Source organism: Chrysochloris asiatica, unplaced genomic scaffold (assembly GCF_000296735.1).
Source record: "Chrysochloris asiatica unplaced genomic scaffold, ChrAsi1.0 scaffold00034, whole genome shotgun sequence".
Taxonomy (NCBI): Eukaryota; Metazoa; Chordata; class Mammalia; order Afrosoricida; family Chrysochloridae; genus Chrysochloris; species Chrysochloris asiatica.
The window spans coordinates 16706221-16719146 of record NW_006408552.1 but is presented as its reverse complement, the minus strand read 5'-3'; positions in this window follow the sequence as shown (position 1 = coordinate 16719146).

Below are 12926 nucleotides of genomic sequence, written 5' to 3'. Positions count from 1 at the left end.
TTAACCCCGAGTGCCACACCAGGACTCCATGAGCATTATATAGGCATGCACATTTTTTGTTTGGGTGCGTTATATGTGAAAATGATATATACAACATTCATATTTTTACACAAATAGTGCTCATGTTGCATGGTTTTCACTAACCATACAACCCCGTTTATGTTAGTTTCCTATGTGCTATTTGTGGCACTACGGGTTGGCATTGGGCTGCTAACCACTAAGTCAGCAATTAAAACCCACCAGCTGCTCCTCAGAAACCCTATAGATGGTGGTTATGAGTTGGAACTAACTCAATGGCACTTAACAACAACAACAACAATAACTTGAGAGTTATATGGGTGTTCATGTTAAGTGTGTGTGTGGGTTTTATGTGAAAATATGTTATACTTACACACACCATGTTTTTATGCAAATAACTTGTGTGTTACACAGTTTTCACAAACTGCACAACCCCCTAGTGAGTTAGTTTCCTATGGGTTATGAGCATTATGTGGGTGTACATGCTGTTTCTGTGGGCGCGTTAAATATGAAAATATGATATACACACACATTGCAGGTATACGTTTCTCTTAGTTTGGGTATTCTGTGAATCAATAAAGAAAGGTTTCGCTTGGGTTTTGTTGCTGCTGCTGCTGCAGTTACAATGTATCTTTGTTAACCGAGACATGTTTTAGAGTTTGTTATAAAGGAATTCTCAGGTCCACGTCTTTCTTTATGGTTGTTTGTTGTTGTTGTTAAGTACCATGGAGTCGGTTCTGACTCATAGTGACCCTGCACAGGGTTTCCGAGGCTGTAAATCTGTATGGGAACAGAAAGCCTCAGCTTTCTCCTGTGGAATGACTGGTGATTTTGAACTGCTTACCTTGAGGTTAGCAGCCTAATTTATAACCACTATGCTCCCAGAGCTCCTTATGGTTGTTGAGTGATGTAAAACTTTTGTTTAATAACAGTTTTAGTGAAATACAAGAAGCTCATCATATACAGACTTCTTGGAAGTCCTAGAACGACATCAGAATTTTGACTTGGGCAAGTAGATCTAGCATGAGTTATGAGGAACTTCCAAGTGCCCTGTTTTATTAATGTTGGGTTAAATCTCTGTCTTTATTTTTAAAGTTAATTAGTAAATCCTTGTCTGATTCTTACCAAAATCATCCATTATCCTTTCCTCCCATCCTATTATTCTCATCGCCTGCTTGAGCTACTCACTTGCTATCCTATTAGGACTATCTTAACATCTGCTTATTGAACATGTAAGTACACAGGATTAATTGACTAACTACCAATGCCTCATCATCAGTGCAAGGGCATCCTCTACATACAACTCTTAAATGAGCAGCTTGTGACTCAAGTGTTTAATTCAATCCAGCAAACATTTATTGGGCACTTACTATTCCCAAAGGACCTATGGTAGAGCAGTTGTTACGAGTCAGGCTGCCAACCTCAAGGTAAGCAGTTTAAAACTACCAGCGGTTCCATGGGAGAAAGCTGAGGCTTTCTGCTCCTGTAAAGATTTACAGCCTTGGAAACCCTACACAGGGTCGCTATGAGTCGGAACTGACTCCACGGCACACCACCACCACCACCCGTATCTCCAAAGCTCTCTGAGTGATTGGAAGACTTTTATGTCAGTTGTTCTTGCTAAGTGTCTTGGAGATGGTTCTGACCCATAGCAGCCCTGTATAGGGTTTCCCAGGAGCGGCTAGTGGGTTTGAACCACCAACCACAAGGTCATCAGTACCGTGCCATACCAGGACTCCATTAAATCAGTAGTTCCTAGATTATAGTAACTCACATTCTAATTTTCTCCTCTTTGCTTAGCCAGGCCTTTAATTTTTTAATGCCATCTCAAGAAGTTTTGTAAAATAAGATCTGTTAACTGAATGAAAATCCTACACCACAATTCCCCAGTAAAGAGAATATGGATTGTATTTGGGACCAGGATGGTGTGTCCTCTCAGGAAATGTATGTGGTGTTTATATTTATAGGGTGTCTCAGTCTGGGCTTGCCATGGGCTTCCTGTATGGCACGTGAGTCCTATAAGTGGCACAGGCCACTGAAGGATCCATGGGGGAGTGAGCTGATGAAATGAGTCACACGTATGAGGACCTTGCAGGCTGCCTTTCCATATATGAGCTCCTCCCCATGTCTGGTGCAGCCTCCTCCTCATCTAATCACATGTCTATGGTGAACTGCTGTGAATGGACAACCCTTAATTCAATGGTTTGATTTTTATTCAGTGCCTGTTTCATGATAGGCAGGTACTTAAAAGATGTAGGGGGTCCAATTGTGGACTAGGTAGATCAGTGTTCTTGCAGGGCTTCTAGTTGTCTGCAGGATCCTGACACGCATTCAGAAAATGTGATGATGTACATGTGGTGGTCCTGAAGTACAGCTGAGTGCGTTTGGAATGTATCCCATGGAAGGAAGGACACCGGGAGGAATTCCCCTTAGATGAGAATGGTCGGTGAAGTTGGTTAGGAGGCTGGCAGAGGAACTCTGGCAGGTAACTTGGGCCATGTAGCCAAGTGGGCTCTGCTTCTGCAGTGCCTCCTAGCTTGATAAGAAGGTGTCCAGGTTTTACTCTAGAGTAGTGGGGAGCTATAAATTACTCTAGATTTTTTTTGGGGGGAGGTGCTATACTCTAGAGTAGGGAAGAGATGTAGGTTATTTTAGAGTGTCAGGGAGCTATAGATTACTCTAGAGTGGTGGAGGGAGTTTTGGTGTGGTATTGTGGGGTAATGTGCTAGACTACAATCATTTAAACTACGAGGTCAGTGGTTCAAGCTCTCCAGCTGCTCCTTGGAAACCCTATACAGGGTCTCTATGGGTCAGAACCAACTCGACAGCACTTAACAACAACAACAACAACAACATAGTGGTTGAGAGCTGCATGTTACTCTAGAGTAGCAGGGAGCTATAGATTGCTCTAGAGTGGTGGGAGCTACAGGTTACTCTAGAGTGGCGGAGGGCTATATTTTAAGTAGAGTGTGCTTGTGTTTGAATAAATTCAAATAGTCCCTGACTTGGGATAATGTTCTGGTCCATGACTCTGTCATATTTGGTTCTGATGTAAGTTGAATACCTCATTATTATTTACATCATTATTATTATGCTAGTTTCCATTATCGCCTTTTATTATCAATATCTTTATAAATCTAATTGTTAATTTGTCTTTGTGGGTTGGAAACATTACATAGAAACCCACAGCTACAGTAACATCAGTCTCTTAGGAGCTGCAACATTGTATAAAGTACATGATAATAACTGGAAAAAAAAAAAACACCCACAAAAAACAGTGATCCTAAATGTATTACATTAGAGTCAATGTAGCACTGTAGGATAAACACTGGACTGCTAACCACAAGGTCGTCAGTTCAAACCCACCAGCCACTCCTTGAATACCGTACTCCTCAGTATGAATTGTAGCCAACTCAGTGGTAGTCAACAGCAACAAAGTGTGCCTCATGGTAACTGGAGTAAGTTGTTAGTCGGGCACTTTCTGTACTTAGGAAGATCTCTTCAGTCACAGTAAGGAGCTCTGGAAGCGCAGTGGTTACAAATCGGGCTGCTAACCTTAGGGTTAGCAGTTCGAAACTACCAGCTGTTCGGCAGGAGAAAGATGAGGCTTTCTGCTCCCGTAAAGATTTACAGCCTCAGAAACCCTGTACAGGGTCGCTATGAGTTGGAACTGACGCCACGGTACACAACAACAACTTCAGTCACAGTGGGGGACAAAGGGTGGTGGGGGAGGAGCTGTAGAACCAGAATCAGTGTTGGGACCAGGTCAGGAGCTGAGAAGGGACAGGCCTTGAGCAGCTGTGATCTGGAGGGCAGCAGGATACAAAGGACCAGATGTAGACCCATGTAGACTAGGTTAGTTGGACACAGAAGAACTTGGCATGAAGCAGCCAGGCACAGTGCCCTGTGGCTGTCCTCTCTGGTCAGCCTTGTTGCTGTTGTTAGATGCTGTGGAGTTAGTTCTGACTCATGTGGACCCTATGCACGAGGATGTAAAACACTGCCCAGTCCTGTGACACCCTCACAATTATTACTTTTGAGCCCATTGCTGCTGCCACTGTGTCAGACCATCTCTTTGGGGTCTTCCTCTTTTTCATTGACCCTCCACTTTACAAGGTATGATGTCCTTCTCCAGGGATTGGTCCCTCCTGATAATATGTCCAAGGAATGAGGTACCAAGTCTCACTACTCTTGCTTCTAAGGAATATTCTGGTTGTACTTCTTCCAAGCCCAGTTTGTTTGTTCTTCTGGCGGTCCATGGTAATTTTAGTATTCTCCAACACCATAACTCTGATGCATCGATTCTTTTGCAGTCTTCCTTATTCAAGGTCCACCTTTCATAAGCATATGAGGCTTTTGAAAATACAATGGCTTGAGTCAAGCCAAAGTTAATCCTCAAAGTGATAACTTTGTTATTGAGCATTTGAAAGAGGTCTTCTCCAGTACATTTGCCTAATGCAATATGTCATTTAATTTCTTGACTTCTGCTTCCATAAGTCTTGATTGGGGATCCAAGTAGAATGAAGGCTTTGGCACTTCAATCTTTTCTCCATTTATCATGATGTGATTTATTGGTCCAATGGTGGAGAGCTCCAGGTTACTGTAGAGGGGCAGAATTTTTGTTTTCTTTACATTGAGATGCAGTCCATACTGATGGCTGATCAGCTCTGATCTTCATCAGTAAGTATTTTAAATCTTATTCTCTTCCAGCAAGCAAGGTTGTATTATCTGCATATTTCAGGTTGCTAGTGCATCTTCCTCTAATCCTGATGCCACGTTCTTCTTAGGACTAAGCATATTCTTTAGAACTGGAGAGTTGGGTGTGGCTGTGTGCTCCAGGGCCCAGAGAAGAATAGATTAGAGAGCCCATGTCATAGGACCAAAAACAAAAGTGGCAGCTGTCCCCAGGAGAAGTGTTTACTTGTGCATGCATAGTGTGACACACCCAGCACCTGGCTACTGACCACGCCCCTACAGAGCTCATCTGTAAACAGGAAGAAGAATAATCCAATTGTGGGTTCCCCAGGAGCCGGGTGTGCTGTGGTACTAGCTCAGCGCTGAAGCTGAGGTATAAAACTGAAGACATTCTGGGAACCACACAGCTGTGGCTATTTATCATGGTTATTTCTGGTTTCCTTTTCTAAGACAACTGTAAAGAATTCTCCCTCCATGTTCCAGTCTCTCGGTTCAATGCTTGCTAAAAAAGAAAAGAGGAAGAAAGAAAACCTGAAGGTGCAGTTAGGCCAAGCTGAAACATTGTGTCCCCTGTCCTTTTTTCCTGATGGGTTCACCAGTTCTGCAATGCATCTGCTGCCTGTTGAAGAGAAGCTTGTGCAGCTTAGGTGGAGTTCTCTGTGAAGCTAGCATGCTGTTGCTTTGGTTCAGAAGACGGAGCTACTGTGAAAAATTTGTAAGAGCTTGGTTTGGTAATGTGGACAGACTTGGCTTACGGAACTGAGGACTCAACTCCTGAGGCAGATTATACACAGGGTGGACTGTAGCCCTGGTAGAGTATGTCTCCATTTCCATGGATACTAGCCAACAAGTCCAGAGTTGTCAAGTTGATTCTGACTGCCACATAGCGTTTCTAAGCTGTTGTCTTTTTGAGAGCAGATCACCAGGTGTTTCTTCCACAGAACAGCAAGTTCGAACTGTTGACCTTTCAGTTATCAACTGAGTCCTTAAACTGAGTCACCACCCACCCACCTACAGCCTTTGAATCCCTTCCGATACATAATGATGCTGTAAGACAGAGTATAATTACCCCTGTGGGTTTCTGAGGCTGTAAATCCACCACTCAGTATGCTGTGCTGTGGTGGCTTGCATGTTGCTGCGATGCCGGAAGCTGTGCCACTGGTGTTTCCAATACCAGCAGCGTCACCATGGTCAACAGATTTCAGCAGAGCTGCTAGACTAAGACAGACTAGGAAGAAGGAGAGGTGGTCCGCTCTTGAATGGTTAGCCACTGAAACCTTGATGAATAGCTATGGAACCAGATAGCATAGACCTGTTTTTATGGTAGAATCCTGGTGTGGCACTATAGGATCATCACAGGACTGCAAAGCACAAGGTCAGCAGTTCAAACCCACCAGCTGCTCCTTGGAAACCCTACACAGGGTCACTATGAGTGGAAATGGACTCAGTGACACTTAACAACAGTAACAATAGCCTTCTCTTCCTCTGTGGGAGCAGCTGGTGTGTCTTGAGCTGCTGACCTTGTGATTAGCAACCTACCAACAACGTATTAAGTCACCAGAGCAAAAGAAATTCACTATTGTCAAGTCAATTCTCAGTCATAACAACCCTGTAGAACGGAGCAGGGCTGCTCCCAGCGGGTTTCTAAGACTGTCATCTTTACAGATGTAGACTGCCTCCTCTGTCTCTGTGGAGCAGGAGGATCCCAGTGCTTAACCCACTGTGCCACCAGGGCTCTTGGTGTTGTTAAGTACTTTGAGTCTGTTCCAACTCATAGTGACCCTATATAGGGTTTCTGAAGAGCAGTTGTCTGGTGTTCTTCCTACATCGCCATCCCAGGACTGCTTAACTATCTCTAAGCCTTCACACCATACCCTCATTCCATGCAACTAAAGTCCAACAAATTGTAGCTTGTGTAACCCTGTACCACCAGCTTTGTGAAAGTTGGAAGGAAAAAGAAACAGCAAAAACAAAAAATAAAGTTATGGAGACAACTAACTACTGAAGCAAAGCAAGGAATCAAGAAACAAAAGAGGGAGAAACAAATGAGAAAGAAAGTTAATTGAAATGAGTAAACTTACAGTTCTGGGAGTAAGTAAAGAATGAATGAACATTCCACATACTACAAATGTGGATGACATTTCCTTGGATCGCTTGTTGTTGTTGTTAAGTACCGTGGAGTCGGTTCTGACTCATAGTGACCCTGCACAGGGTTTCTGAGGCTGCAAATCTTTACAGGAGCAGAAAGCCTCATCTTTCTCCTGCATGACAGCTGGTAGTTTTGAACTGCCGACCTTAAGGTTAGCAGCCCGATTCGTAACCACTATGCTACCAGAGCTCCTTGCCTTAGATTGTAAGCATGTTTATGTGAGCTGCTGTATCACGGTCTCTTGGTGTCTGTAAGTGGCGTGGACTCATTTTCTGAGTTGTCCCTCATATAGTCTCTCCAAATTTTCAGCTGCATCGTTGCCATACCTTCCTGGGAACCTCAGAGCAAAGTCCCCATGAGTTTGAGTTGACATCTCATTTGATGTTTCTATTTCGATGAAAGGGAATGCAGTTCTACATTTTCTGGACAAAACACACACACACATGCATTGGCTAGACATGATATCTGAGGCTGACTTTTGATTTTTAAAGATCAAGACGAATACATCTAGAGAGAAACAATAAAATTGCATTAGGTGAGAGCTTCAAAGGGACTGCCTTAGCAAAGGCAATAAATCCACTTAGAGGAAGTTTTGGGGATCCGCTTATTCTTGGCCCCTAAACCTTCCAAGTTTTCTTTGCTTCTTTCAAAGTTATGGGAATGAACTAAAACCCAGCTTCCCAGTCTATCATGTGTCATGAAAGCCCCAAGCACAATGACATTTGTCTCGCCACAAACAAGGAGGCTGTAAATCTATTATTTATTTTTTATTAAAGGTGCAGGTTCCGGGGAGAGAGAGGCCCATGACTGGCTGAGAGAAATAGGAGATGAAGTCTTTCATCTCTGCTCATCCTCCCCAAGTGACCCACTCTGGCTCTTGCCATGAATGTGTTTGTTTACCTGTGGACTGTGTCCAAAAGGTAAAGGAAAAAGATGAGAAAAATCACATGTCTGACCTCAGCCTTCCAAGCAGATTTCCCACTGTAATCAGAGATAGCTGCATTATCAAGTTCAGCTGTAGGGGGAGGGAGGATATGCCCATCAAACCAGGTGTACTTTGGACCTTCGTTCAGTTGTCCAGTATAAGTAATATGTAAAGCAAATGCTATGTAATGTAAACTTAGCATTCCAGACAGGCCGTTTTGGGTTGCATTTGCTTCCCCAGGCAGGTGAAAGTTTCTGAAATTGCAATCTGCTGGACTTGAACTAGTTACAGGTGCCTACAAGTTGCCTTTATATTCAGAGAAAGCCTCAGTCATCTTCAGGAGCCTCTTGGGCTGGCGTATCAGACCTGGATCAAGGGAGTCCTGGTTTGTAGTCAGATGACAAAAATGCCGATTAGAGATCCCTCACTCCTGAACATCCACGGTGGTCTTTTAAAGAACAGAAGTAGTTTCCTTTCTGGAAACTCTGTCCTTAGCTATCTACCAGTGACTTTTCTATGTGAATACTCCAGGGAAGCTGCCAGTATCTTTTACTGTCTAGAAAAGTCGGGTCAAAATCGCATTTCTCATTTTTTTGCCAGTGCAGAGTCGGTGGTTCAAATCCACCGGTTGCTATGAGATGGAATCAACTTGATGGCACTTAACAACAGCAACATTATAAAAGGAGCCCTGGTGGCATAGCAGGTTAAGCATTGCACTGCTAACTGAAAGGTTGATGGTTTGAACCCACCAATCGCTTTGCCAGAGAACGATAAGACAGTCTACTACCGTACGATTTATAGCCTCAGAAACACTACAAGGCAGTTATGCTGTGTGCTGTAGGGTGGCTGTGAGTCAGAATGGACAGGCAGCCATGGGTGTTAAGATACCAAGCTCAGGCATACACACTTAAAAGTATTTCTTTATGGGTCTCCAGAGACTCTAGCGTCTGCATTTGTTCTTGGTTCAGGTGGAGTCCCGGTTTGTAGTCAAATGATAGAGATGACGATTAGAGATCCCTTGCTCCTGAACATCCACAGTGCTCTTTTAAGATGTGGACTTGTTACTTGTAAATGTGCACTGCCTACCAGGGCCACAGGCTGGGACTCCCACAGCAGACAGGCAGTGACAACCAGGATTTCCAAGAACCTGGTAGGGCTTCTGGGGAGAAGAGACAACTTATATGCTTCCATAGCACACATATGTTTCAGTTTGCAGACATGACCCCATAGCAACAGGGCAACTTGTGGATATGCAGGCCTGTATTGGAACCTCTCCACTCACCTCTGCTTTCACTCCTAATGAAACCCATACTTTCTGCCGTATCATCCTAGGGTTTATTGAAACACAGACAATGCTAATGGGTGGCTTTCACAAACAAATTTATTTTCTCACAGTTTAAGAAGCTAGAAGTCTACATTTAGGACAGCAGCTCTCTGGTGAGGCTTGCTGTCTGGGCTCTTATTCAGCTTCTGTATCCCTGTTGTTTCTTAGTTTCTTGGTGATCTGCATTCATGTGGCATCCGTGTTCCGTCTTGTCGTTTCTGTATCTATGCTGAACCCTATAGCTTAGAAGTGATTAGGTTTAGGGCATACCCTACAATGATGTGGCTTTGCTGCATAACAAAGAAAACCTGAGCATTAGTCTCCAGGACCCTCCGACCAGAAGAACGAAATGGTCCGAACTAGTACTAGCAACTGCTCTGAAAGGGATTGCATTTGAGGGTCCTGGATAGAATGGAAGAAAATATGGGACAAAACTCAAAATTAGAAAGAAAATAAAAAGCTTGGCTTACTGGTTGTCTAGAGATTGGAGGAGCCTGAAATGATGGCCCTTGGTCACTCTTCAGTTCTGGAATGGAACTCACCCCTAGGCCAAATTTTCAGCCAAACAGTAGATAGTATTGGGGGGGCGGGGAATGGGACGGGACAACAACATTAGTGAGGTACACACACCATAGAATAGTCAACCATTTAAGATCAAAAGTGTGGCACTTAGCTAAGGACAAACCTCAGGGGAAAGAGAGAGGAACGGAAACAAGAAACACAATGAGAAGGTAGGAAAGTGATGTATCATGGGATTGGAGTCCTTGAGATGAAACAGAGTATTTGGTTAGCTGAATGTGAAACTGATGACCTGTTCTGTAAATCTTAACTTAATTCACAATAAACAGTTGAAAGAAAATAAACCTTATTTCCAAACAGGGTCATGTCCATAGGTCTATGGGTTGGTACTCCCACACATATTTGGAGAGGAAGGAGAGACACAATTCAATCCTTAACATTTGCCCGTCTCGGCCTCCATTCTCTTGCAACTTTACCTTCAACCAACCCAAACAAGCCCATTGCCATCAAGTGAGTTTTAACTCATAGCAACCCTGTAGGATGAGTACAACTTCCCCACAGGATTTCCAAGGCTGTGAATTTTTAACAGAAGCAGACTGCCACATCTTTCTCCCATGGAGTGTTTGATGGGTTCAAACTGCTGATTTCTCAGTTAGCAACCAAGCATTTAACTTGGGTGCCACCAGGACTCCTAAAACCACCATAGCCCAACTGGAGCTCCCTTACCCGACTTTACAAATCATCATACAGCCCCCATAGTGGCACCCCAAGGCCTACACTGTTGTTGATATCTGTGTGTGCCTGAGGAAACTGAGATTGAATGAAGAGGTCATCAGCCTGAGATTACATGGCCTGTAAGTCAGCGAATCAGATGGGTCTGGGCTGTCTGATGCTTAACCCTGTAATCATGGCTCCTGCTGCTGGTTCCTGGAGGTCTTCTTAGCTCTTCCCCATCTCTCACTGTGGCTACTGTCATTCCAAGTATAACATTGGGTGCAAGGAGGCCCTTCTAGGAGTATCTCTCCTCCCCTTCCACCCCTTCCACCATCTACTAATTCACTGTTCTTCACTTGATTCTGATTCAGCTGAGTAGAACTGCTTCATAAGCTTTTCAGGTCTCCAGATCTTTACAAAGGACCTCTAGTAGTGTAGTGGTTACTAGTTGGGCTGCTAACTTCACAGTCTGCAGTTCGAAACTAACAGTGGTTCTGTGGGAGAGAGATGAGGCTTTTTGCTTCCGTAAAGATTTACAACCTTGGAAACCCTATGCAGGGTCGCTATGAGTTGGAACTGACTCCATGGCACATAACCACCAGCTACCACCGCCACCGCCACCAGATCTTTCCAGGAGCAGTCTGTCTCATCTTTCTTCTGAAGAGCAACCTGTGGGTTTGAACTGCGAGCCCAGTGCTTCACCACTGTGCCACCAGGGCTCCTTTGTAGCTACCAAAGAACTCCCTGGCTCCTCTAGTGCTGCTTCAGCTCTGTGCTGGATGCTGAACTCCATGCCTTACCTGCATTTCGGATTCCGTTAGGTGGAAATGCACAGAATTTAATTCTTGCCACAGTCTTCTGGGAACATTACAGACGAGGCGGTTGCTTCACGTTAAAGCGTCACATGCTAGGTGGCATTACAATCGTGTTATAAGCATCATGAGGGCAGAGAGTGTATTTTTTCCCTCCTCTCTCTGGTGTCTCAGGTAGCCCCTCTTCTGTCCTTACACAAAGGAGGCCTATGGTGAATGTATCACGGATCCATTTCAAAGGCTTTGAGAAATGATCAGACTAGAAAGGAAGGAAGAGCTGAGAGAAGGGTTGGAATGAATTACTTTGAGTCAGCTTATAATGATGAGAGGACCGAAGTTTCTTTTCTTTGTTTTGCCTCCTGTTCCCTTCACACCCTCTTTAAAAATGAGAGTGGGATGTTTCTATGAAAGTAAGATCTGTGAATTCAGGCACTTAAGTTCAACTCTGTGTTCTAAGTTTGTAAATAAAATGGTACTGTTTCTCCATGTGGGTCTTTAACCCTTCCCAGCCCTAACCTCCCTTCTATTTTCTCCAGTTGTTTACTTCCAATTATTTCTGTGACCCAATTGTGGCCTCGTTCTGATCATGAAGACCCCAGTAGTGCGGAGTCACAGGTGGATAATAAAGAATCCCATAGAGAATGGCTGTGTATCCAGGGATATATCAGCTGGTCGCTATTTGTGTTCTAAAGAATCGGCCTTCTGTTGCTTCTTACATTGGGGTGAGGAGAATGAAAGCATTTTGATTGTTAGGGCCTGTCAAGATGGCTCTGACTCTTAGCAACCCTGTGCACAACAGAACGAAACACTGCCTGGTCCTGTGCCAAACTCACAATCATTGCTTGAGCCCACTGCTACTACCACTGTGCCAGTTCATCTTGTTGGGGGGTCTTCCTCTTTTTCATTAACCCTCCAGGTTGCCAAGCATGATGTCCTTCTCCAAGGACTGGTCCCTCCTGATAATATGTCTGAAGTAAGACAGACCAAGTCTGGTCACGTTGGCTTCTAAGGAACATTCTTGCTGTACTTCCTCCGACACAGAATTGATTGTTCTTCTGGCAGAACATGATACTTTCAGTATTCTTCTCCAACACCATAACTTAAATGCATCAGTTCTTCTATGGTCTTCCTTATTCATTGTCCAACTTTCACATGCATATGAGGGTATTGAAAATATTATGACTTGAGTCAGAGTCACCTTAGTCCTGCTCTTGGATACTTTGTTGGTCATGGTGGTGGTGGTGGGGACTCTGTAATTGGAGATCCTAGACAAATATGTACTGTTGTTGCTGTCATTGAGTTGGTTTCAACTCACAGCACCCTTGTATATGGTTTCTGAGAACAGTTGATGGGTTTGAACCCCCAGTCTTGCAGTTAGCAGTCTAGTTCTGATCCTACAGCCTGTTAACATCCTCAAAGCCTGCTGTTGCTTCTTGCATTGCATTGAGGGTCTGAGTGCAGCCGCACTGTGACACCACATAGCTTGCCATGACCTTGTGTTTGGCTCTCAGACTAAAGAGGGTGATCATTTATACCCCACGATACATAAGTTTGGCAGTTCTTGCTTTACAATAATATTCTCCAACTTTCTAAGAGCAAATAGCTTTCTTGGCAAACAGTTTCTCAGTTTTATGATGTGATCATTTAGAAGACCCTCTGCTAGAGCATCAGTGCTCTGAAAAGTGACTCGTTTGAGGGAGGAATATTTTATTTACCTAGAAACCAGTTTCTGTGTATGAGAGTGGTAGTAAGCTGTCGTTGGAAACACTC